The sequence below is a fragment of the Anomaloglossus baeobatrachus genome, chromosome 5 (assembly GCF_048569485.1).
Source record: "Anomaloglossus baeobatrachus isolate aAnoBae1 chromosome 5, aAnoBae1.hap1, whole genome shotgun sequence".
In the NCBI taxonomy this organism is placed as follows: Eukaryota; Metazoa; Chordata; class Amphibia; order Anura; family Aromobatidae; genus Anomaloglossus; species Anomaloglossus baeobatrachus.
This window is the reverse complement of record NC_134357.1, coordinates 548230089-548257005: the sequence shown is the minus strand read 5'-3', so window position 1 is coordinate 548257005 and position 26917 is coordinate 548230089. Positions and strand designations below refer to the sequence as shown.

The following is a 26917-nucleotide window of genomic DNA, read 5'->3' as shown; positions in this document are numbered from 1 at the left end:
GGGCTTGTCTGCACTGATCAACCAATAGTGGCTGCCATATCAGCACATGCACACTGCACAGCCACCGCCCCATGCACCACCCCCAGCCATCAAAGGGCAGTGAGTCATCCACCCCCGTGGGTAACCACGGGAACCAGATGCTCAGCAAACCCCATTTAGATGCTGAATGAGATGCACAGGGAGGGGGCCGGGCAGAGCACAGGCGCACAGCAGGACACCAGGCTGATCAGAGAGCCTGCATATCACAGTGATATTCAGTTCATAGGATGCATCCATAAATAAAGAACAAGTCAGAATAAAGGGATGTTTTACACATCATATAGGGGAGAGGCTAGTGTGCTCAGTATAACACATTAATGTCAAATAATATAGAATAACCACATAACACGTTTATTTCCTTATATGTATGTTCAAAGAGATAAATATATACCAACAGCACCCCCAGGTGATGGAAAAGATTATTGCATCCCATAGATATATTAACTTGATACAATTATATTCAATCCTGGGGAGATGTCCATGTTCTTGAACAGCGATATAAGTGTCCATTGGGTGATTTGAGCTGGGATCTCCGTAATAACTGCCAATCGTAATGCAGAGTCTAGGGGTATTAAATAATGAAGAATAATAAAATTAATAAAAAAGAAACCAAAAAATTAAAACCACCAAAGATCCTCCACATAAGGAGGAAAAGAGAAGGAGGAAAGACAAACTAAAATAAAATCAGGAAAAATACCATAAGATGTCAATGAAAAAATACAGGATTTTTAAAGAAACGGAACAAAACTTAGGGATTCATTAAGTCACTTTGGAGCCATGGTATCAAGAGTGCTTATCCATTTGACCTCGCGTTGGGCCAACAGCTTTTTTATATCCCCACCACGTATACCACAGTGTATCAAATCAATGCCCCGAACCATGAAGCATTTGGGGTCACATCCATGGTGTAATTTGTAGTGGCGTGGGATAGTTTTTAATTCAGTAGTGTCGGTCACTGTCTTTGCCGCACCAATGTCCCTCACATGCTCTCTCACTCGAACTCTAAGTTCTCTCGATGTAAGTCCTATATATATTTTTGGGCAACTACATGTTGCCCAATAAATAACATTCGAGCTACTACAAGATATATACTCATTAATTTGATAGGTACGTGACCCATCAAAGTTAGAGAAGTCCGAGCAGCGGGAGACATTGGTGCAGGAAAGACAGTGACCGCAAGGAAAACAACCCTTAAGCCGAGCCCCAGAGCCCAGAAAATTGGTAACCCTTGGTGGTACATAATGACTGGTAACCAAAATATCCTTTAAATTCTTGCACCGTCTAGCTGTCATCAAAGGTACATCAGACAGATAACCCTTGAGAACAGGATCAGAGCAGAGGACAGGCCAATGTTTATTAAATATTTCTCTCATCGAGTGCCATTTTTCATTGTAGGTACCAATAAATTGAATACCCTGTTCTTTTTCCGATGTTGATGTTGTACCATGTAATAAATGATCACGTGGTGTAGATAGGGCCCTCTTATATGCCTTTTTCAGACATCTTTGGCCATATCCCCTCTCCCTGAACCTACTCCTCAGGTCATCTGCCTGCTGTTTGAAGTTGGCCTCAGAAGAGCAGATCCGCTTTGCCCTGAGGTACTGGCCAACTGGGATGGCACGGACAGTGGAGTGGGTATGTGCAGAGGTAGCATGTAAGAATGAGTTTACAGAGGTCTTTTTCCGAAATATATCCGTCTGCAACATACGTCCCTGATCAAGATTGATTTTAATGTCTAAAAAGTCCACTCCACTGTCACTTGATTCAAAGGTTAGCTTGATGTTATAGCAATTTTGATTGAGCCGGTCCATGAAACTCCTCAATTGTACAGACGACCCGTGCCAAATAAACAACAGGTCGTCTATGTACCTGACCCACATCTGCACCTGGGCTACAGCCTGTACGCCTCCGTCACTGAACAAACCCCTCTCCCAGTAACCTAGGAAGAGGTTTGCATACGAAGGCGCACAGGCCGCGCCCATCGCGGTGCCCCGTTTCTGCAAATAAAAGATGTCCTTAAATACGAAAAAGTTGTGGGTCAGGACATACTCAAGTAGCTCAAGGACCAGCTCACAAGTGCGTCCATCCCAGTTGCTCCCCCTCAGGAAAAATCGAACCGCTCTTAGGCCATCTTCATGACGAATGCAAGTATAGAGGGACTCAATGTCCGCTACCACCAAGAGTGTACCTGTATCCATATGGATCCCATCAATCCTGTTCAAAACCTCGGTGGTGTCTTTTACATAAGACGGTAGTGTTTCCACCAAGGGTTTGAGATAATGATCAATAAAACTGCAGATGGGATTGCAGAGGCCATCAAGTCCTGATACTATAGGTCGGCCTGGGCGGTTGATGGGATCCTTATGAACTTTGGGTAAAAAATATAGGGTCGGTATTTTTGGATATTTTACATGGAGTCCATCAAAGACTTTTTTGGTGATCACACCCTGATCCAGGGCATCATTTAGTATGAGATAGAGCCGAGCAGAGAAAGATACCAAGGGGCTACATGATAATTTTTCATAAGTATCTCTCTCCCTCAGTTGACGGTAGGCCTCCATTTCATACTTATCGACTGGCCATACCACAACATTACCCCCCTTGTCAGCAGCCTTAAAGACAACGTCCTTAATATCTTTTAGTTCTTGTAATGCTGCCCTTTGCATTGGAGAGAGATTGTCATATTTCCTGCGAGTGGAGATTCTCTTCAAGTCCTCTGTAACGAGCTTAGTGAAAATCTCCACTGCCGGGCACAAAGACAAAGAGGGGAATGTTGTGGATTTAGGCATAGTATTTTTGGGAAACTCACCTTGAGGTTGAGAGTTTTGCTCTTCTAGGAGTCCTTCTAAAGCCTGGATCGCCCTCTGCTCAGCTCCATCCCCAGAGATGCCTATTGATTTTGGGTGATGTAGTTTCTTGAGAATCAACTTGCGAGAGAACAGGTGGACGTCCTTTAAGGCTGAAAAATAATTAAAATTATTAGTTGGAGAAAAAGTCAAACCTTTACTAAGGACCTCCACCTGCGCCCCCGTCAAGGTGTGCTGAGACAGATTAATCACCTTAAGGTCATTTTGGTTATGGCCCTCCTTGTTGGATGGTATATCCCGCTTTTTGGATGGACGAAGTCTGTTACTCCATTGGGAATAGGGGAAATTCCCTTGTTTGCGATTCTGTCTATAGCCACCAGATGTGCTTTCCTCCCCTGATGTATTGGATGTCGTTGATCCAGATCTAGATCTTGAGTCGGGGGGTGCACGTGAATAAGGGTGTGTCCGCACAGGGGTAGTTCTCCATCTGTATACTTTGTTATCTTGTTTATCCCTCATATCTCTCTGTAATTTTTTGAGTTTCCTATCCTGGGTATCCTTGGCCACAGACTCTAATTCAACATCAATATCCTCATTTAGTTTTTGAAGTGTGGGAATCGATAGATTTTTTCCAAATTGGCTTTTAGATCCTGGATCTCTTTCTCTAAATCAGTAAGGGAACTTTTATTTAAACCAATCAGGAGATCTAAAAAGCCTCTAGAACAAGTATTTGCCAGGTCCTCCCATCTGTTTTTAGATGTTTCATCATAAACCTGATATGATGGAAACACCTGGACCCTTAGTCCCCTTGGAATCAGGCCCATCTCTAAATAGCGTTCCAAAAAGGTCTTATTCCACCACAGATTTGTCCGTTTTTTCATCAAATTTTTCATTTTGTTAATAGATTCCTGCATATCAACACCTCCGACATTTAAAATATCATTGGGGTCACCCCTTAAAACCTCATTAATTCTGCTTAGCCATATTTCATCATGTGCTTTAAAATCCATACTACTTCGGAAATGAGCTGTGGATAACACAGAAAGGGCAAGTATTAATACAAACATTTCCATAGTTCCTACAAAAGGATGTCAAAAGACATTATAGACTACTCCAAAAGGACTACATGAACAGCAAAGAAAAAAAGGAGTTTCAAAGTCCATTAAAAAATTGTAAATTTTATTTTATTTTATCACATAATAAATTAATTACAAAAGATCATATACAAAAATACATTACAGAAAAAAAGTGAGGCAAAAGAACGGGAGGAAAATACCCCCAGGCAAGGTGATATGGCTACAATAACATGTGGGGGTTAAATTTTAACCTTTTTCAGGAAGGGTACAATCCAATTACAACTGCATTCCTATCAGCAGTGGATTAGTCACAATGGACCTTAGTAAACTGCAGTTATTTGCTTACCCATTTAAATTCACAGTTATCCCCACAGGAGGTTGATGTGCCCACCAGAGTATAATAGAACCCTCCAAACGCGTGTTTTCGCATCAGTGTACTTTACTGCTTCATCAGGGAAGGCATAAACCCCCCATCTGTGAAGGACCTTTTAAACACTGGTCATGTGACCGCATTGGTCATCGCTCCAGGGCTTGTCTGCACTGATCAACCAATAGTGGCTGCCATATCAGCACATGCACACTGCACAGCCACCGCTCCATGCACCACCCCCAGCCATCAAAGGGCAGTGAGTCATCCACCCCCGTGGGTAACCACGGGAACCAGACGCTCAGCAATCCCCATTTAGATGCTGAATGAGATGCACAGGGAGGGGGCCGGGCAGAGCACATGCGCACAGCAGGACACCAGGCTGATCAGAGAGCCTGCATATCACAGTGATATTCAGTTCATAGGATGCATCCATAAATAAAGAACAAGTCAGAATAAAGGGATGTTTTACACATCATATAGGGGAGAGGCTAGTGTGCTCAGTATAACACATTAATGTCAAATAATATAGAATAACCACATAACACGTTTATTTCCTTATATGTATGTTCAAAGAGATGAAAAAACTGACAAATCTGTGGTGGAATAAGACCTTTTTGGAACGCTATTTAGAGATGGGCCTGATTCCAAGGGGACTAAGGGTCCAGGTGTTTCCATCATATCAGGTCAATGATGAAACATTTAAAAACAGATGGGGGGACCTGGCAAATACTTGTTCTAGAGGCTTTTTAGATCTCCTGATTGGTTTAAATAAAAGTTCCCTTACTGATTTAGAGAAAGAGATCCAGGATCTAAAAGCCAATTTGGAAAAAAATCTATCGATTCCCACACTTCAAAAACTAAATGAGGATATTGATGTTGAATTAGAGTCTGTGGCCAAGGATACCCAGGATAGGAAACTCAAAAAATTACAGAGAGATATGAGGGATAAACAAGATAACAAAGTATACAGATGGAGAACTACCCCTGTGCGGACACACCCTTATTCACGTGCACCCCCCGACTCAAGATCTAGATCTGGATCAACGACATCCAATACATCAGGGGAGGAAAGCACATCTGGTGGCTATAGACAGAATCGCAAACAAGGGAATTTCCCCTATTCCCAATGGAGTAACAGACTTCGTCCATCCAAAAAGCGGGATATACCATCCAACAAGGAGGGCCATAACCAAAATGACCTTAAGGTGATTAATCTGTCTCAGCACGCCTTGACGGGGGCGCAGGTGGAGGTCCTTAGTAAAGGTTTGACTTTTTCTCCAACTAATAATTTTAATTATTTTTCAGCCTTAAAGGACGTCCACCTGTTCTCTCGCAAGTTGATTCTCAAGAAACTACATCACCCAAAATCAATAGGCATCCCTGGGGATGGAGCTGAGCAGAGGGCGATCCAGGCTTTAGAAGGACTCCTAGAAGAGCAAAACTCTCAACCTCAAGGTGAGTTTCCCAAAAATACTATGCCTAAATCCACAACATTCCCCTCTTTGTCTTTGTGCCCGGCAGTGGAGATTTTCACTAAGCTCGTTACAGAGGACTTGAAGAGAATCTCCACTCGCAGGAAATATGACAATCTCTCTCCAATGCAAAGGGCAGCATTACAAGAACTAAAAGATATTAAGGACGTTGTCTTTAAGGCTGCTGACAAGGGGGGTAATGTTGTGGTATGGCCAGTCGATAAGTATGAAATGGAGGCCTACCGTCAACTGAGGGAGAGAGATACTTATGAAAAATTATCATGTAGCCCCTTGGTATCTTTCTCTGCTCGGCTCTATCTCATACTAAATGATGCCCTGGATCAGGGTGTGATCACCAAAAAAGTCTTTGATGGACTCCATGTAAAATATCCAAAAATACCGACCCTATATTTTTTACCCAAAGTTCATAAGGATCCCATCAACCGCCCAGGCCGACCTATAGTATCAGGACTTGATGGCCTCTGCAATCCCATCTGCAGTTTTATTGATCATTATCTCAAACCCTTGGTGGAAACACTACCGTCTTATGTAAAAGACACCACCGAGGTTTTGAACAGGATTGATGGGATCCATATGGATACAGGTACACTCTTGGTGGTAGCGGACATTGAGTCCCTCTATACTTGCATTCGTCATGAAGATGGCCTAAGAGCGGTTCGATTTTTCCTGAGGGGGAGCAACTGGGATGGACGCACTTGTGAGCTGGTCCTTGAGCTACTTGAGTATGTCCTGACCCACAACTTTTTCGTATTTAAGGACATCTTTTATTTGCAGAAACGGGGCACCGCGATGGGCGCGGCCTGTGCGCCTTCGTATGCAAACCTCTTCCTAGGTTACTGGGAGAGGGGTTTGTTCAGTGACGGAGGCGTACAGGCTGTAGCCCAGGTGCAGATGTGGGTCAGGTACATAGACGACCTGTTGTTTATTTGGCACGGGTCGTCTGTACAATTGAGGAGTTTCATGGACCGGCTCAATCAAAATTGCTATAACATCAAGCTAACCTTTGAATCAAGTGACAGTGGAGTGGACTTTTTAGACATTAAAATCAATCTTGATCAGGGACGTATGTTGCAGACGGATATATTTCGGAAAAAGACCTCTGTAAACTCATTCTTACATGCTACCTCTGCACATACCCACTCCACTGTCCGTGCCATCCCAGTTGGCCAGTACCTCAGGGCAAAGCGGATCTGCTCTTCTGAGGCCAACTTCAAACAGCAGGCAGATGACCTGAGGAGTAGGTTCAGGGAGAGGGGATATGGCCAAAGATGTCTGAAAAAGGCATATAAGAGGGCCCTATCTACACCACGTGATCATTTATTACATGGTACAACATCAACATCGGAAAAAGAACAGGGTATTCGATTTATTGGTACCTACAATGAAAAATGGCACTCGATGAGAGAAATATTTAATAAACATTGGCCTGTCCTCTGCTCTGATCCTGTTCTGAAGGGTTATCTGTCTGATATACCTTTGATGACAGCTAGACGGTGCAAGAATTTAAAGGATATTTTGGTTACCAGTCATTATGTACCACCAAGGGTTACCAATTTTCTGGGCTCTGGGGCTCGGCTTAAGGGTTGTTTTCCTTGCGGTCACTGTCTTTCCTGCACCAATGTCTCCCGCTGCTCGGACTTCTCTAACTTTGATGGGTCACGTACCTATCAAATTAATAAGTATATATCTTGTAGTAGCTCGAATGTTATTTATTGGGCAACATGTAGTTGCCCAAAAATATATATAGGACTTACATCGAGAGAACTTAGAGTTCGAGTGAGAGAGCATGTGAGGGACATTGGTGCGGCAAAGACAGTGACCGACACTACTGAATTAAAAACTATCCCACGCCACTACAAATTACACCATGGATGTGACCCCAAATGCTTCATGGTTCGGGGCATTGATTTGATACACTGTGGTATACGTGGTGGGGATATAAAAAAGCTGTTGGCCCAACGCGAGGTCAAATGGATAAGCACTCTTGATACCATGGCTCCAAAGTGACTTAATGAATCCCTAAGTTTTGTTCCGTTTTTTTAAAAATCCTGCATTTTTTCATTGACATCTTATGGTATTTTTCCTGATTTTATTTTAGTTTGTCTTTCCTCCTTCTCTTTTCCTCCTTATGTGGAGGATCTTTGGTGGTTTTAATTTTTTGGTTTCTTTTTTATTAATTTTATTATTCTTCATTATTTAATACCCCTAGACTCTGCATTACGATTGGCAGTTATTACGGAGATCCCAGCTCAAATCACCCAATGGACACTTATATCGCTGTTCAAGAACATGGACATCTCCCCAGGATTGAATATAATTGTATCAAGTTAATATATCTATGGGATGCAATAATCTTTTCCATCACCTGGGGGTGCTGTTGGTATATATTTATCTCTTTGAACATACATATAAGGAAATAAACGTGTTATGTGGTTATTCTATATTATTTGACATTAATGTGTTACACTGAGCACACTAGCCTCTCCCCTATATGATGTGTAAAACATCCCTTTATTCTGACTTGTTCTTTATTTATGGATGCATCCTATGAACTGAATATCACTGTGATATGCAGGCTCTCTGATCAGCCTGGTGTCCTGCTGTGCGCATGTGCTCTGCCCGGCCCCCTCCCTGTGCATCTCATTCAGCATCTAAATGGGGTTTGCTGAGCGTCTGGTTCCCGTGGTTACCCACAGGGGTGGATGACTCACTGCCCTTTGATGGCTGGGGGTGGTGCATGGGGCGGTGGCTGTGCAGTGTGCATGTGCTGATATGGCAGCCACTATTGGTTGATCAGTGCAGACAAGCCCTGGAGCGATGACCAATGCGGTCACATGACCAGTGTTTAAAAGGTCCTTCACAGATGGGGGGTTTATGCCTTCCCTGATGAAGCAGTAAAGTACACTGATGCGAAAACGCGCGTTTGGAGGGTTCTATTATACTCTGGTGGGCACATCAACCTCCTGTGGGGATAACTGTGAATTTAAATGGGTAAGCAAATAACTGCAGTTTACTAAGGTCCATTGTGACTAATCCACTGCTGATAGGAATGCAGTTGTAATTGGATTGTACCCTTCCTGAAAAAGGTTAAAATTTAACCCCCACATGTTATTGTAGCCATATCACCTTGCCTGGGGGTATTTTCCTCCCCTTCTTTTGCCTCACTTTTTTTCTGTAATGTATTTTTGTATATGATCTTTTGTAATTAATTTATTATGTGATAAAATAAAATAAAATTTACAATTTTTTAATGGACTTGGAAACTCCATTTTTTCTTTGCTGTTCATGTAGTCCTTTTGGAGTAGTCTATAATGTCTTTTGACATCCTTTTGTAGGAACTATGGAAATGTTTGTATTAATACTATCCCTTTCAGAGATCCGAGGGAGTGCAGTTTGCTGCACATATTCGTTAACTTTACGCTGGAAAGATTGTGGCGGCATATCTCTAAACTGCCCCTTCAAATTATAGAGGTCATCATAGAACGAACGGAACAGGTTTGCAATTTGGATGGGATCTTGGGTCGGGGCTCCCCCCCTGGTCTGGATTTTTGGAACATGGCCAATAGCATTTCTGGGGTGCAGAAAACGAGCCAAGGCTCTCCCACACTTGTCTGAATGCTCATATAAATATCGACTTAACTTGGCCCTTTGTCTCCTGTACCTTTGATCGAGAAGGTCCCTCAGCCCCTCCCTAGCCTTTGTGAGGTCCGCATAAACCGTGGCGGAAAGGGATTGCTTGTGTGCGGCTTCCAAAGAGGCAATCTGCTGTAGGAGCTCTGTGATAAGGGAAGACCTCTCCTTCTTCAATCTAGAGCCATGTTTAATTAATAAACCTCGAAATCCACACTTTAGCGCCTCCCATTGTGTCGGAAGAGGAGTCGGGTCGCTGGCATGATTTTCCAAGAATTCAGATATGTGGCTCCGTATTTCACTACAGCACAATTGATCAATAAGCACATTTTCATTGAGGCGCCAAGTCCATGGGCGCTGTGAGCTATTTGGAGGAGTGAAGTGAGCAAAGACCGGGGCGTGATCGAAGAGAGAAAGGTTCCCAATAGACGCTCCAACCTGCCACGTCAGGACATGTTGGCTCAGGAGGATCATGTCGAGGCGGCTATATGATGAATGGGCTGGGGAGTAGTAAGAGTAATCTTTTGTGGTGGGGTATAGGGCACGCCATACATCCACCAACTGCATATTTTGAATGTCACGTTTAAGGGCCTTAAGTTTTCTGCGTGGTATAAAATGGTTACAAAAGTTTAAAGAAAAAAATCATTGTGTGATAGAAATTGTGTTTAATTGTGATCTAAAATAAAACCCTGACCTTATACACAGGCTGTGGATTATAAATACTTTTTTGGAGTAAAGTTATTACGATTGTAAAATCCTAATCAGCAGGTTTGGTTGGAGACACCAAGGATTTATATAAGGGAATATAGAAGAACTGACACTGGGCACACGTGGGAAAACTGTGGTAGGATGATTATTGTTTCTTAAGGCTCCGTTACACACGTCGACTCATCGTGCGTTCGCATGTGCAATCGCACCTGCCCCCATCGTTAGTGCATTAAGGGCAATTTGTTGCCCGTGTCGTACAAAGTCGGTAACCCCATCACACTTTCTTACTTACGTACTTACCTTCCAAACGACCTCGCTGTGGGCGGCGAACATCCTCTTCCTGAAGGGGGAGGGACATTCGGCGTCACAGCGATGTCACACAGCGGCCGCCCAATAGAAGCAGAGGGGTGGAGATGAGCGGGACATAACATTCCGCCCACCTCCTTCCTTCCGCATTGTCGGCGGGACGCAGGAAAAATTGTGTTCATCGTTCCCGGGGTGTCACACGGAGCGATGTGTGCTGCCTCGGGAACGATGAACACCCGGCGCTCAGAAGTAGGAACGACTTTTTGAAAATGAACGACGTGTTGCTTGTTCACAGTCGCTCGTAGCTGTCACACGCTACGATATGTCAAACGATGCCGGATGTGCGTCATGGAAACCGTGACCCCGACGACATATCGTTAGATATATCGTAGCGTGTAACGGGGCCTTTACACATGAATTGATAACATTTAGATGGATTCAGACGACCCTCTGACAAAACGTGATTAACAAAGTTATCCTCAACCGAGGGAACTGAAGGGAGTTTCCACTTTATAACCTGACATCGTCTGGCCGAGGTAAGGATATCAGCAATAACAGTTTTCACATTTTCAGGGAAGTAATCGAGTCCTATATTCAGGATTGCCAGTTGAGTATCCATTTTTAAATAAAGATCAGTTACGATACGATACGATACACTTTATTGATCCCGTGGGAAATTATGGTATCACAGCAGCACAACTTAAATCATTACATGAATAGTTACAGTTACATAGGAAATTAGATCAAACACCTGCTCCTAAAATACCATAACTTTAGAACAGGACCACCATACATGCCCCAGAGTGCCTTTCTGAAAACAGCCTTTCCAACAGAAAGGGGAATAATCAGTGATCATGTGAGCCAACTTACCTGGAAACAGATACCACCTTGTATGAATTTATATAATTTCTTCTAGGTGATTTATACAAGCTGAGGTCCTATAAGTCCATTCCGAGGCGCCCACCATGGTTGAGGGAAGAATATAAAAGATAGCTCTTACGCCCATTTTATCATGTATGACAGCTTCCCATCTTCCAACAGGACGTTTAAAAAAAAACTATATAAACTTGAGATCCCTTTAATATTTTATTCCCCTTGTGAAAAAATCTATGTAGAGAAAGAGGAAGTGAAATGTACTAAATGTCAGATCCTGTACTAAGGAGATGTCTCACGTGGAGGTATTAATAAAGACAGTTTCGATGTAATCAAAATTTGTCAACCCTCTCCAAAAAGGATATTAAGTGAGAATCTCTAGACAAAGCCACCTATTTAGAAATGGCACTTTTTTCCCAATTAGCAAGGCTTAAATAAGGGATATAAGTTTCAAAGGATGTAATTGAAATAACCAATAAAAGAAAAGAGAGATTCCCTTTACCCCACCTCCTCCACCGATACAAAACAGAGGAGACAGTAGGGAGGTCAAAAATTGTATTAGATGGTTTTATTAACTCTACACTTCCACAGGGCTTCAAGTAGTTAATTTTTTTAGTGGTCAACAAATTATTATTTTCAAATAATCATTTCTTTCCTTCTAGGTATGGTAACGGCTTCTAACCTTAAGCCACAATAACCCATTTGTGTGTAAAGTATTTCCCTCGTTCTAAACATGTCAAGGGTTTCTCCCCTGTGTGAATTCATTGGTGTTTTGCAAGATTTGATTTTTAATTAAAACATCTCTCACATTCTGAACATGAAAAAGGCTTCTACCCTGTGTGAATTTTCTGATGTGTAACAAGAGTTGACTTTTGGTTAAAACATCTCCCACATTCTGAACATGAAAAAGGATTCTCCCCTGTGTGAGTTCTCTGATGTGTAACAAGACGTGATTGATCTGCAAAACATCTCCCATATTCTGAACATAAAAAAGGCTTCTCCCGTGTGTGAATTTTCTGATGTGTAACAAGAGTTGATTTTTGGTTAAAACATCTCCCACATTCTGAACATGAAAAAGGCTTCTCCCCTGTGTGAGTTCTCTGATGTGTAACAAGACGTGATTGATCTGCAAAACATCTCCCACATTCTGAACATAAAAAAGGCTTCTCCCGTGTGTGAATTTTCTGATGTGTAACAAGAGTTGATTTTTGGTTAAAACATCTCCCACATTCTGAACATGAAAAAGGCTTCTCCCCTGTGTGAGTTCTCTGATGTGTAACAAGACATGATTGATCTGCAAAACATTTCCCACATTCTGAACATAAAAAAGGCTTCTCCCCTGTGTGAGTTCTCTGATGTGTAACAAGAGTTGATTTTTGGTTAAAACATTTCCCACATTCTGAACATGAATATGGCTTCTCCCCTGTGTGAGTTCTCTGATGTGTAACAAGATATGATTTTTGGTTAAAACATTTCCCACATTCTGAACATGAAAAAGGCTTCTCACCCGTGTGAATTCTCTGATGTGTAACAAGAAAGGTTTTTTGGTTAAAACATTTCCCACATTCTGAACATAAAAATGGCTTCTCCCCTGTGTGACTTCTCTGGTAACTAACAGATTCTGAAGAAAATCTTTTCTTCCTGGTGTGAATTTTTTTATTAATTTTTTTATATTCTGAGGTTGAAAATGTTTTTTTTGCTGTAAGAGCTCTTAGATTTTTAATACTGCTTTTGGGACATTTTTTTTTCTTAATAGTCTGTGATGAATTAGAAGGTAAGACTTGTTTAATAAAATCAGATAATAAATCTTTGCCGCAAAGGGATGATGGTATATCTGGAATAGAGGCATTCACTTCAGTTATATCTTGTGTAATATCAAGGTCATCTGATTTAACAATTGAAGATGTCAGTTGAGCCTCAAATCTCCTGGTACAGTCATCTGCCAAGAATAAATTTTTTTTTCAATAATACATACAAATTTATAAATATAATTTATAAAAGAGCTTGTAACGCCGTTACCGGCAACCCTGCACTGTCCTGCACCCTTTCCCCAGTGCAGGTCGCCTGGGAGTGCGCTTAGCTCACATATTCTTAAAGGACCAGTGTGCACCCAGAAGTTCTTCACAACCTATGGCCGAAAGACACTAGGTATTTAAGGCATTCTCCACCTATGGGAGGTGCCTGGGCAATGTGGTCTATCCTTAAGAAACGCGTTGTCAGTTACCATGCCGCTTGCTGAGTCTTATGCTGTGTGTGTTAACACGTGTCTGTGTCCTTTTATCTACTGTAGATGGTGCATCTATCTATACCAGCTATGCCTGCCGTATCTGCTGCACCTGTTGTATCAGCCATAGCTGCTGCACCCAACCACATCAGTGAATGTCAGTATTCAATCGCCTACCCCTGCGGTTAGCTGTCACAGTAAAAAGACTCTCTGGTGTAGCATCTGGTGGCTACCTCCCAGCACAAACCTATACTCCCCATCAGAAGCTAAACATGTGAACATATAAGTTCTGCTTCTTGGAAGAAAAGGAAAAAAAAACAAAAAGCACCCGGGAGTGAAGGTGTTAAACTTTAGAAACCATGTGGGTGGGCTGCCCGGCCTCCATTTACCTACTGTGGGATAAGGGTCTGTGCGCACATTTGCTTTTTTTCTTGCTTTTTGGTTGCATTTTAAACTGCACTATGTCAATGACAAAATGCATGTTTTGCTTCCCCAGCAAAATGTATGAGAAGTCAGAATTTCCATCCGCACGTTGCTTTTTTTAGGCAGCGTTTTGTTTCACAAATATTTGTCAAAATTGTAGCCTAAAAAAATCAGCATGTCACTTCTTCATTGCGTTTTGTGAACATTTTCCACGCATTGACTTCTCAATCGCAAAACATTCTGTCCAACACGTGGCGAAAACGCATTGAAAACGCAGACAAAACGCATGCGTTTTGACCGGTTTTTTTTGTCAAATGCAGTGTTTACATTTGTCAAAAGGCTGCAGTTTTGTTGTCAAATCAGAACGCAGCATGCGGACATAGCTTAATTGTAACCTTCCTCATATGTTACAGTTACCCTGTGCCGAACTTTGGATAAAAACGCCCCTATCAGCACATTCAGCAGAAGGGAGAGAAGGATCCATCAATAAGATGCCGAGATTCTAGGAAGATGGATTCATTGCTCTCAGTGGGAGAAACAATAAGAATCTTGTAGTTATGATACTTATTAATGGCGAATAAAAATAAAATAAATGTTACAAAGCAAGGTTTCCAGACTACTTAGGTCTCTTCATCAACTACAAGATTATTATTTTATTTCTCCCACTGAGAGCAATCAATCTTTATTCAACTGGCAAACACGGCACCAAACTAAGAATGTAGGACGTCACCAGCATCATTACCCTCCGCTTTCTCTTAGACCCGCAACACACATCTGTTTTTTTTGTACGTGTGCGGTACGTATTTGCACGTACCGGAGACACGTACACATGGAGACCCATGTTATTCAATGGTAGATGGCACACACACATAAAATCACACGGAACGTGTGTCCGTGTGATAAGTACGTGTGTGCGCTTTTCTGCACGGACGACATGTCCGTTTTTGGCCGGCAGCACGCAGGCACGGACCCGCTAAAGTCTATGGGTCCGTGCCTGCACGGACTGCACACGGAGTATGTCCGTGTTCAGCACGTTTCGTGCGTGTGCGTTTTTACACTAGCGATCTTATTTTTATTTTTTTTAAATTAAATTCAGTATACTTACCTTTTTTTCTGCTGTTCTCAGTCATACTTACATTGGCGCTCGTTTTTTTCTTCCCCTGGCTCATACCGCGTTATGGGGAGCCCCCCAGCCTAACAATATCAGTCAGCAGCCGCACAGAATTGCCGCATACATTATATGCGACAGTTCTGGGACTGTACCCGGCTCTTCCCGATTTGCCCTGGTGCATTGGCATTCGGGGTAATAAGGAGTTTTTGGCAGCCCATAGCTGCCAATGAGTCCTAGATTAATGATGTCAGGCGTCTCCCCGAGATACCTTCCATGATTAATCTGTAAATTACAGTAAATAAACACACACCCGAGCAATCCTTTATTAGAAAAAAACACTAACAAATTGCCTTTTTCACCAATTTTATAAGCCCGAAAAAGCCCTCCATGTCCGGCGTAATCCAGGATGGTCCAGCGTCGCATCCAGCTGTGCTGCATGAAGGTGACCGGAGCTGCAGAAGACACCGCCGCTCCTGTCAGCTCCACGCAGCTAATGAAGGGAATAGCGCGATCAGCTGTATTCAGCGTTGGCCGCGAGTAACCTCAGTGACAGATCAGCTGATCGCGCTATTCCCTTCATTAGCTGCGTGGAGCTGACAGGAGTGGATGTGTCTTCTGCAGCTCCGGTCACCTTCATGCAGCAGAGCTGGAAGCGACGCTGGACCATCCTGGATTACGCCGGACATGGAGGGCTTTTTCGGGCTTATAAAATTGGTGAACAAGGCAATTTGTCAGTGTTTTTTTTTCTAATAAAGGATTGTTCGGGTGTGTGTGTTTATTTACTGTAATTTACAGATTAATCATGGAAGGTATCTCGGGGAGACGCCTGACATCATTAATCTAAGACTTATTGGCAGCTATGGGCTGCTAAAAACTCCTTATTACCCCGAATGCCAATGCACCAGGGCGAATCGGGAAGAGCCGGGTACAGTCCCAGAACTGTCGCATATAATGTATGCGGCAATTCTGTCCGGCTGCTGACTGATATTGTTAGGCTGGGGGGCTCCCCATAACGTGGGGCTCCCCATCCTGAGAATACCAGCTGTGAGACTGTGACCGGGGTTATCTATGACGGCCGGTATGTCTCGCCCCGGTTGTGCTCACTCCATGATAATCCACTATAGGGTTAATGCTGTTTCCCTACAGGCTGAAGGAAGGGTTAAATAGATTCAGGAACAAGGGCAGGTGTGCCGGGTGTGAGGGAGTGATCACATCTCCCTGAGTTCTCTGCCGGAAAGGCACATATGTACTATTGTGGACTTTTTCTTTGGAATAAACCGTGTGCTGTGAACCTTGGTGCCTGGATCCCGTGTCTTCTGCAGCGCAGCCGACGACGCTACCTCACATATGGTGGAGAATCGGCGGGCATGACAGCCGGTGAGGTGTAGCATCCATCCCTGGTGACCCAGCTGCGCATGTCCTGGATTCGAGCGGCTATACTACAGCCCAAACCCGGCGACGCCATGGAGGACATAATAAAGCATTTGGCTCAGGCTAATGCACAGCAGCAACAGGCTAATGCACAGCAGCAACAGGCTAATGCACAGCAGCAACAGACCAATGCACACCTGTTCCAATCCTTGCAAGTGCAGGAAAAAAAATTCCAAGAACAGATGGATCAGGCCAATGCACGTCAGCAGCAATCCTTGCAATTGCAGGAAAAAAGGCACCAAGAACAGATGGTTCTCCTGGCCAAGTCGATCCGTGCCGGACCGGCAGCAACAACCCCGGGACCGGGTGACGACGGCAGTGTCCGGAAAGCGGTGAGACAAGCATTACAAAAGATGACCCCGGGGGATGATGTGGAAGCGTTCCTGGCGGTGTTTGAACGGGTGGCCGAACGGGAAAAGCTGCCGACCCCGCAGTGGGCTGAGGTATTGTCACCCTATCTGACGGGGGAACCCCAAAAAGCATACCTGGACCTCTGTACCGAGGACGCCATTGACTATGTGACCCTGAAAGCCGAAATACTGGCTCGGTTGGGGGTGAATACCTATGTACGGGCTCAGCGGGTAAATCAGTGGTTCTATGAGGAAGCCAAACCCGTACGCTCCCAGGCCTATGACTTGTTGCATCTTGTAAAAAAGTGGTTGCAGCCTGACACTCTGAGCCCGGCGCAAATGGTGGAAAGGGTAGTAGTGGATCGTTTTGTGCGCACTTTACCCGTCACCATTCAACGGTGGGTCGGACAGGGTGACCCGAGTACACTGGACCAATTAGTGTCCCTGGTAGAGCGGCATGTGGCTACGCAGGACTTGATACGGGACACTGAGACTTTGCGTACCGCCCGTCGGTCCGGCCCCTCCAAGCCTAGGGCCAAGGACCCACCGCTGACACCGGTGCGGGAGTCCGCTACCGTCCCGTCTGAAGCCGCACCCTCCGTCCCTGAGGTCCGGAAAACTATGTACCCTAAACGACAACTCGTCAAGGGGGTGTCCTTCCCTATTAGATGTTGGCGGTGCCAGCGGGTGGGACATATGGAAGCCCAGTGTCCACTCACCACGGAGCCCATGGATTGTGGGGTTACCCGGCGGGGTTCAATGTATGCTCAGGTGGTGTGTACCGCTGACCTGGTCTACCCAGAGACTGAGCCCCACTTGTGCCAAATTCAGGTGAATGGATGTCCGGTTACAGGATTGTTGGATTCCGGAAGCTTAGTGACCCTTGTGCGATCAACCCTAAGGGCTAAAGTAAAGGCCACAGGACGTACCGTGGGGGTGGTTTGCATACATGGGGACCGCCGAGACTATCCCACGGGGATAGTCACCATCACAGCACCTTGCGGTCAGGTGCAACATGAGGTGGGACTTATTAATACTCTTCCCTATGATGTGATCCTAGGAAGGGATCTGCCCTATTTTTGGACTTTATGGAAGGGACCTCCTAAGTCCCCTCAGATATTGGTCAGTCCGGGACCTGAGCCCTACAATCCTGAATCCGGGACGCCTGCCGTAGGGGTCCCCATGATAGGGACAGGATGTGAACCTGATAGGTCGCCCCTAGAGGTATTGGCAGGAGAGGCTGAGACGGTCGAGCCCATCCCGGAGTTGGAGGCGTCCCCGGATACGTTTGGGACAGCCCCACTCCAGGACCCTACATTAATACATGCCCGGAGTCGGGTGACAGTAGTTGACGGGGTGGCACAGCTGCCTGGTGCCCAGGTAAGATACCCCCATTTCGCTCTTAAGCAGGATTTACTATACCGGGTAGATGAAATACGGGGCGTGGGGGTAGAGCAGTTGGTGGTGCCCCAGCCGGCGGGTCCTCGACTTGGCTCATAAACACCTGATGAGTGGTCACCTAGGGGTCAAGAAAACGCAGGAGCGAATATTGCAAAGGTTCTATTGGCCCGGGGTCTTTGGGGAGGTAAAACGGTTCTGCGAAACCTGCCCGGAGTGTCAGCTTACCGCACCCCTGACCCACTTTCGCAGTCCGTTGGTACCGTTACCCATTATAGAAGTCCCTTTTGAACGGATAGGGATGGATCTGGTGGGGCCCCTCGTAAAGTCTGCTCGAGGGCACCAGCATATCCTAGTGATCGTTGACTATGCCACCCGGTATCCAGAGGCGATACCTCTCAGACATACTGCAGCAAAGCTTATAGCTCGGGAGTTGTTTGCTGTGTTCTGCCGGGTGGGGTTGCCCAAGGAGATCCTTACGGATCAGGGGACCCCATTCATGTCTAAAGTGACCAAAGAGCTATGCCGGCTACTCCAGATCAAGCAGTTGCGTACGTCTGTGTATCATCCTCAGACGGATGGTTTAGTGGAACGATTCAATAAAACCCTGAAAACCATGCTAAGAAGGGTGATTTCAAAAGACGGGAAAGACTGGGATATGATGCTTCCCTATTTGATGTTTGCCATCCGAGAGGTGCCACAGGCATCCACGGGGTTTTCGCCTTTTGAATTGTTATACGGGCGACATCCCCGGGGATTGTTGGACCTGGCAAAAGAAACCTGGGAGCAGGAGCCCACCCCCCATAAAAGTGTGATTGAACACATTTTGGGTATGCAGAACCGCATAAGCGCGGTCATGCCAATTGTGAAGGAGCATTTACAGGAGGCTCAGGCCGCGCAAAGCGGCCGCTACAATAGACAAGCCACCGTGCGGACCTTTAAACCCGGGGATCGGGTGTTGGTATTGATTCCCACGGCGGAGAGTAAATTCCTGGCTCAGTGGCAAGGCCCCTACGAGATAAAGGAAAGAGTCGGGGTGGTTAACTATAAAGTATTGCAGCCCGGTAGGCGGAAACCTGAACAAATATACCATGTCAACCTATTAAAACCTTGGCAGGAACGGGAAAGCCTGATGGCTGTTTTTTCCCCATCTCCCTCCTCTTCGGGTCGTTCACCTCCGGCTCCAGCGACCTCCGGAGAGGACGAACCGGAAGTAAGGATTGGAGAAGCCCTCACCAAGACTCAGAGGCGAGAGGCCAGACGGTTGGTTCAGCAGAACCCCGATGTCTTCTCCGAGCTGCCCGGTAGGACCAGTCTGATACGACATGATATTGTCACCGAGCCCCACCTGAAGGTACGCCTGAAGTCATACCGAGTACCGGAGGCTCGACGACAAGCCATATCGGAGGAAGTAAAGACAATGTTACGCCTGGGGGTCATCGAAAAATCCCGGAGTGAATGGGCTAGTCCGATTGTCCTAATACCAAAACCCGATGGCTCCTTAAGGTTCTGCAATGACTTTAGGAGATTGAACGAAATATCCAAGTTTGATCTCTACCCCATGCCCCGGGTGGATGAGCTGATTGATAGGCTGGGACAGGCGCGATATTTTACCACGCTCGACCTGACCAAGGGGTACTGGCAGGTGCCACTAACGGAGTCCGCCAAGGAGAAAACCGCTTTTGTTACGCCGGAGGGTCTCTTCCACTATGTTGTCTTGCCTTTTGGGTTACATGGCGCTCCGGCCACGTTCCAGAGGTTGATGGACTTAGTGCTGGAACCCCACCAGGAGTATGCATCAGCGTACCTGGATGACATCATTATTTACAGCTCTGATTGGCAGACTCACTTGGAACAGGTACAAGCGGTGGTGGACGCGCTTCGAACAGCCGGATTGACAGCCAATCCCAAGAAATGTGCATTGGGACTCACGGAAGCCCGCTACTTGGGCTACGTGATAGGCCAAGGAGTGATTAAGCCCCAAATTAACAAGGTCGAGGCGATCCAGAAGTGGCCTAGACCCCTGACCACGAAGCAGGTTAGGGCCTTCCTGGGTATCGTGGGGTACTACAGGAGGTTTGTAAAGGATTTTGCGGGACTATCAGCCCCCTTGACGGACCTTCTCAAAGGCAAGAAGTCCGTCATGGTGCGCTGGACTCCGCAGGCCGAGGACTCCTTCCGGGCCCTGAAGGAGGTCCTGTGCGGACAGCCCGTTCTGGTCAACCCTGATTTCCGGAAGGAGTTCATAGTACAGACTGACGCCTCGGAGGTCGGCCTGGGGGCAGTGCTGTCTCAGGTGGTTCAGGGGGAGGAACACCCCGTCACCTTCTTGAGTAGGAAGCTCACCCCTCCCGAGCGGAATTATAGCGTAGTGGAGAAGGAGTGCCTGGCGATCAAGTGGGCCTTGGAGTCCCTACGCTATTACCTGCTGGGACGGCAGTTTCGCTTGGTGACGGATCACTCTCCACTGGTCTGGATGAGGTCCGCCAAGGAACGGAATGCCCGGGTTACCCGGTGGTTCCTTTCTCTGCAGAACTTCCGGTTTACGGTTGAACACCGGGCCGGTAGGTTGCAGGGCAACGCCGATGTCTTGTCCCGCGGCCCGTGTTTGATGGCAGGAGTTCAACCCCGCACGCTTGAACTGAGGGGGGGGGTATGTGAGACTGTGACCGGGGTTATCTATGACGGCCGGTATGTCTCGCTCCGGTTGTGCTCACTCCATGATAATCCACTATAGGGTTAATGCTGTTTCCCTACAGGCTGAAGGAAGGGTTAAATAGATTCAGGAACAAGGGCAGGTGTGCCGGGTGTGAGGGAGTGATCACATCTCCCTGAGTTCTCTGCCGGAAAGGCACATATGTACTATTGTGGACTTTTTCTTTGGAATAAACCGTGTGCTGTGAACCTTGGTGCCTGGATCCCGTGTCTTCTGCAGCGCAGCCGACGACGCTACCTCACACAGCCTTCAACCGTATAGCTTTATCTGGCTGGTATTAAAATTGGGGGGGACCGCAAGCCGTTTTTTTAAATTATTTATTTATTTATTTTACTGCACAGTATAGACACGCCCACCGGCTGCTGTGATTGGGTGCAGTGAGACAGCTGTCACTCAGCGTGGGGGGCGTGTCTGACTGCAACCAATCATAGGCGTCTGTGGGTGGGGAAAGCAGGGAATACGAGATTGATTAATGAGCGGCCGGCATATTCAAAGTAATTGTTGCCGCGTATTCTCTGCACAGCTGTTCCTCGCCGCGCTGGTGATCGGGGAGCGGTAAGTATGAGAGAGGATTGCTCACTTCAGTCACTCGGGGGATTAGCGGTCACTGGTGAATCCTTCACAGGTGACCGCTAATCAGTACGCGGCACACAGACAGAGCCGCGGCATGACAATGAAGTTGGGTGAAGTTCACCCGAGTTCATTCTCATCGCGCAACTCTGTCTGCTGTCAGCCGACATGTATCAACGACATTGTGCAACACACAAACGGACATTCCACACGGACATTCCACGTACACATACACGGGCATTTTACACGTACGCACGGCTCGCATACGCCATCATACGGATGCCATACGTACCGGAGAAACGCCCCAAAAAAACGGAACACGGACACAAAAAACGGACCGTGTCACACGGACGTTTTTTATGCGGAAGTGTGTTTTAGGCCTTATGGGTCCACCATACAGATTAGATCTTTCTTCCCATGATTTTCTAAGTTGTCTGCACATTCTACGTACGCTGTTATTTGGCTTTGCAGATTAGAGATCTGGGCAGCTGAGGGTCAACATCTTCTAATTTCAGGGGATAGAACATATCCTACCTATAAGATCTGGCTGATCCAGATCTCACTCAGAAGGGCGTCCAATGCCCAAAATAATGGGGACAGTTTTGGGTGGAGGAGCATGTGGTGGTCTAGCAGCAGAATGGTGACCATTTGATATGGCCGGACTACAACCCTGATAAAGCAGCCATAGACAGTGACTGAGAAGAATCTGTGACTTCTCTGCATTTAGTGGTCACTACTCACCTGGGTAGTCATATGTAGGAGTCTCCTCTTTACTCCGCTCATCACCCCTCACATATGTCTCTGTAGTATTAATATGGATCAGATCTTCACCCTGAAACAAATATTGTAAAAGTCACAGACAGATGGAGAAGTCACATCTATGATCAGCTCTAATCCTGCCATCTCCACCTCTCTCATTACACAAGTATAACACATATAATACTGGAGGATAAAACAAGACTGAGCACAAGACCTTCACAGCCATCTACACATCATATGGAGATTTCATGACATCTTCTCTCCATCTACCTGATGATCCTGAGGAACATTGGGATCTTCAAGTTTACAGTCCTGTGACAGAAGAGGACAGGGACATCTCTCTGGCGTTGTCCTCTTTCTGGATAGAACTGGAGGAGACACATACAGGGACTGAATTCATTCCTTACATACAGATAATTATAGGCCGTATGTATTTGGTCCTGTCCATTACCTGGTGATGTGAGGGACTGGGGAACCTCCATCATGACGTCCTTGTACATATCTTTGTGGCCTTCTAAATACTCCCACTCTTCCATGGAGAAATAGACGGTGACATCCTGACACCTTATAGGAACCTGAAACATATAATGATACCATCATCCCCCGATCCCTTCATAGCGTTACTGTATAATGTCCCAGCATTGCCATCAGTGCCACCTCTCCAGTCAGCAGCTCAATCATCTTGTAGGTGAGTTCTAGGATCTTCTGGTCATTGATGTGCTCATGTATGATGGGGTGAAGTGGAGGCTCCGTGATTGGGCTCAGGGGTCTTCCCTCAGACACAGGGTCCTGACAGCGCTCACTAGAGGTCTTCTTCACTACTGTGTAATCCTGGTTATGGAGAGACACAGTAATAAATCTCACTACAGACATTCCCAGAGTCCTCACCTCTCCAGTTCTGTCCATCTGTTATTCCCATAGATAAGAATGATGTAATGTGACGTCATCAGAATCTCTTACCTCTCCAGTAAGCCAGAAGAGGATCTCTAGGTTGAGGTGTAATAGCCTCTCCACCATCTTGTCCCTGTCCCTATCCAACCTTCACGGGGAAATCAGGAGAATTCTCTTCTATAGAAGACCTCCACTGAGAGGATCCGATATTGTAGGGATCTGAATGGGGAGAAGATGACGATGTAACATCATAAAGAATCGGAAAAAGAATCCAGCGCAGTCCTCAGAGTGTAGATTTTAAAATCATCGGCGTTTATTCATGAAAATCCAATAAAAAGATAATGTACAAAGCGGTCAGCAGGAAAATACAGGGGATTACAAGGACCCCATCGAACTACGTGTTTCGACACATAGTCTTACTCATGTTCAAATGAGGAAAGAATGTCGGTTTCCTAAATGGTGTAGCACACACCCACCGTAATTGCATGCACATGTGGATTACCTACATGGATTCTATATACATAGTAAGTGGTTGCAATGCGGTTTTATAGATGAAGACAAAGAGAATGTGAAAGTGAAAAAGAGTGTGGATTAAAAAAGTAATAAAATCACATGATTCTAAACATGTATATCTTTATATTCTATGCATGCATTGACTATATATTCTGCATTAATATAATATATCATATTTATAAGATTTTGGAAAAATAATCTTTACATCAATAATACAATTATTCATATAGAAATAAGAAATATATTGCAGAATATAGTAAATGCATGCATTGTTCTGATCCATATTCATATGTTAGTCATATACATCAATTATTTGTTATCTATGATGGAGGATTTAATCATACATATTTATTATAATGTTAGTTATAAATTTGGTATCAAAGAACAATATTTATGTCTAAATAGATGGCTTTCCTATTTTTTTGGTAACATGCACTTTCATTTTGACCAGTCATTTTGTGTTATTATTTATATTTTAAATGGAGAAAATTTGCAATATCATATTTATCCATACATTTAGATTCATATTTCTATAGAATTATTTTGAAGTCCGCCCCATAAACTACACTATAAGATTCATTATAAAACATTGTAGATTTATTATAGCTCCCCAATTCTTCATTAATCCTAATATCATCATATCAAGGATATAACCATAAATTCATTAATTTCTGGAAGGATTAATAAAAGTACAATATAGTTGTATTACAAGATTATTATAATGGTTCTACATATAGTTGTAATATTAATTGTAGTCTAGTTTATTTCAAATTCGGCTATTTTATATCCATGTGAAATTAAATAGATTCACATGAGTCATGAGTGGAAGATGTTATTATTTTCATTTAATAATGGATCTTAGATCGAATAAGTAAGTGAAAGTGCAAATTTAATCCATTTTAACAAAGTAATTATCTTGTCAAATTAATTAAAAACTACAACATCTTCAAAAGAGAGTGCACTAAGAGGATCTCCACAGCCTCATATATTAATAATGTAATATGAGGTCCTGGCGATTGTTCATACCATAAGGTATTCTAGTCTCAAGGGTGAGGATCCAATATTTTTCCCTATTAAGGAGGTTCCTCCTATGGTCTCCTCCCCGAGTAGGTTTGTATACTTTTTCAATGCCTAGGAACTTGAAGCTGTGGAGATCGCCTCCGTGCGCTGTCTGAAAGTGTCTAGACGCAGCTGAGACTGAAACAGCCTGGGGATTAATCGCATCTTAAAGGTGCCGTCTTATTCTGGTTTTAAGTGGTCCTGTTGTGCATCCTGTGTACTGAAGATTACAGGTAGTACATACAATAAGATAAATGACATGATTTGTATTACAATTAATAAATTCATTGATATTGAATTCTTTAAGGTACTGTCACACATAACGAGATCGCTAGCGAGATCGCAGCTGAGTCACCGTTTTGGTGACGCAGTAGCGATCCCGTTAGCAATCTCGTTATGTGTGACACTTACCAGCGATCAGGCACCTGCTGTGAGATCGCTAGTCGTTGCTGAATGGTCCAGGTCATTTTCTTCAAAGGCGACATCCTGCTGGGCAGGACACATCGCTGTGTTTGACACTGTGTGACAGGGTCACAATGACTGCTGAGATCGTTATACAGGTCGCTACTGCGACCTGTATTGTTCCTGCATCGCTGGTAAGATCTGACTGTGTGACATCTCACCAGCGACCTCCCAGCGACTTACCTGCGATCCCTATCAGGTCGCATCGTTTTCGGGATCGCTGGTAAGTCGTTGTGTGTGACTGGGCCTATAAGATTTTTAATTGATTTGAAGGTGCGACTTTTTGGTGCATGATTACAAGCTTTGCATTTTGTGGCTCCACACCTGAAAAATCCCCTTAAATCCAACCAGCAACCACTATTATGTTTATTATTTTCAGTACTGGTAAAAAGGCTGGGGGATAGGAGATTGCCAAGTGTAGGAGCTTTTCTCGCTTTATATCCTATTCCTCCTTGCATTATGTTTTTTAATTTCAGGTCCTCATTTAAGATAGGTAGATACTTTTTTATAATATTGATAATCTGTGGGAACTGGTTACTATAATTTGTTACAAAGCTAATATTAATTATGATGTTTCTTATTATTTTTGTTCTTATAAAGTAAATCTTTCCGGTCCATTTTTTTCACTATATTTTTTGCTCTGTTTAGTATCCAGCTGTGATATCGTCTATTAGCTAGTCGAGCACAAACATTGTTTCTTCAATCACATAATCCCTATATTCAGTGCAATTTCTCTTAGTGCGAATCAGCTCTCCAACCGGTATATTAATTTTAGTATGAAATGTGTGACAGGAATTAGCCGTTAAAATAGAATTACAGGCAGTCGGTTTTCTATATGGAGTTACAATCAGGTGGTTGGTACTGCCCACTGATAATGTTATATCTAAAAAGTTTATTGTTGTATCGTGGGTTTCTGTTGTAAATTTTAAATTAAATTCATTTGAGTTGATGTAATTAGAAAAATGTGTGATTACACGCGGTTCACCAACCCAAATCAGCAGCATGTCATCCAGGTATCTGCCATACCAAAGGATGCTGCTGCTGAATGGGTTGGTGTCACTGTACAGGAACTCTTCCTCCCACCTCGCCATGACTATATTAGCCAGCGAGGGGGAGAAACAAGCCCCCATACTGACGCCTCTGCACTGTAAATAATATTGGTTGTCAAATGAAAAATAATTATGCTGCAAGAGAAACTGCACTGCCATCAGAATAAAGTCTTTGAGTTCAGTTTGGACAACGACCTTATTGCTACATTGTGTGGGATTGAAGGATATAAGGAAATTACATCGCATGAGAGCCATTGGTAATGTTGTTTCCATTGAAAATCATCTAGTGCCTTCACTATTTCTTTTGTATCTTTAATAAACCCTGGTATATTATAAACTAGGGGTTGTAGGAACTGATCCACCCAGCCTCCTAGTTTTTCCCCCAAAGACCCAATGCCAGAGACAATGGGTCTGAGGGGGGGTGGGAAAATGTTTCTCCCCCTCGCTGGCTAATATAGTCATGGCGAGGTGGGAGGAAGAGTTCCTGTACAGTGACACCAACCCATTCAGCAGCAGCATCCTTTGGTATGGCAGATACCTGCATGATATGCTGCTGATTTGGGTTGGTGAACCGCGTGTAATCACACATTTTTCTAATTACATCAACTCAAATGAATTTAATTTAAAATTTACAACAGAAACCCACGATACAACAATAA

General features: G+C 44.5%; 1 pseudogene; it reads right to left on the bottom strand.

Annotated features, from left to right (window-relative positions):
* Positions 1 to 23427, bottom strand: part of LOC142312960 (uncharacterized) — a 35104-nt pseudogene extending 11677 nt beyond the window's left edge.
* Positions 23428 to 26917: the final 3490 nt, after the last annotated feature.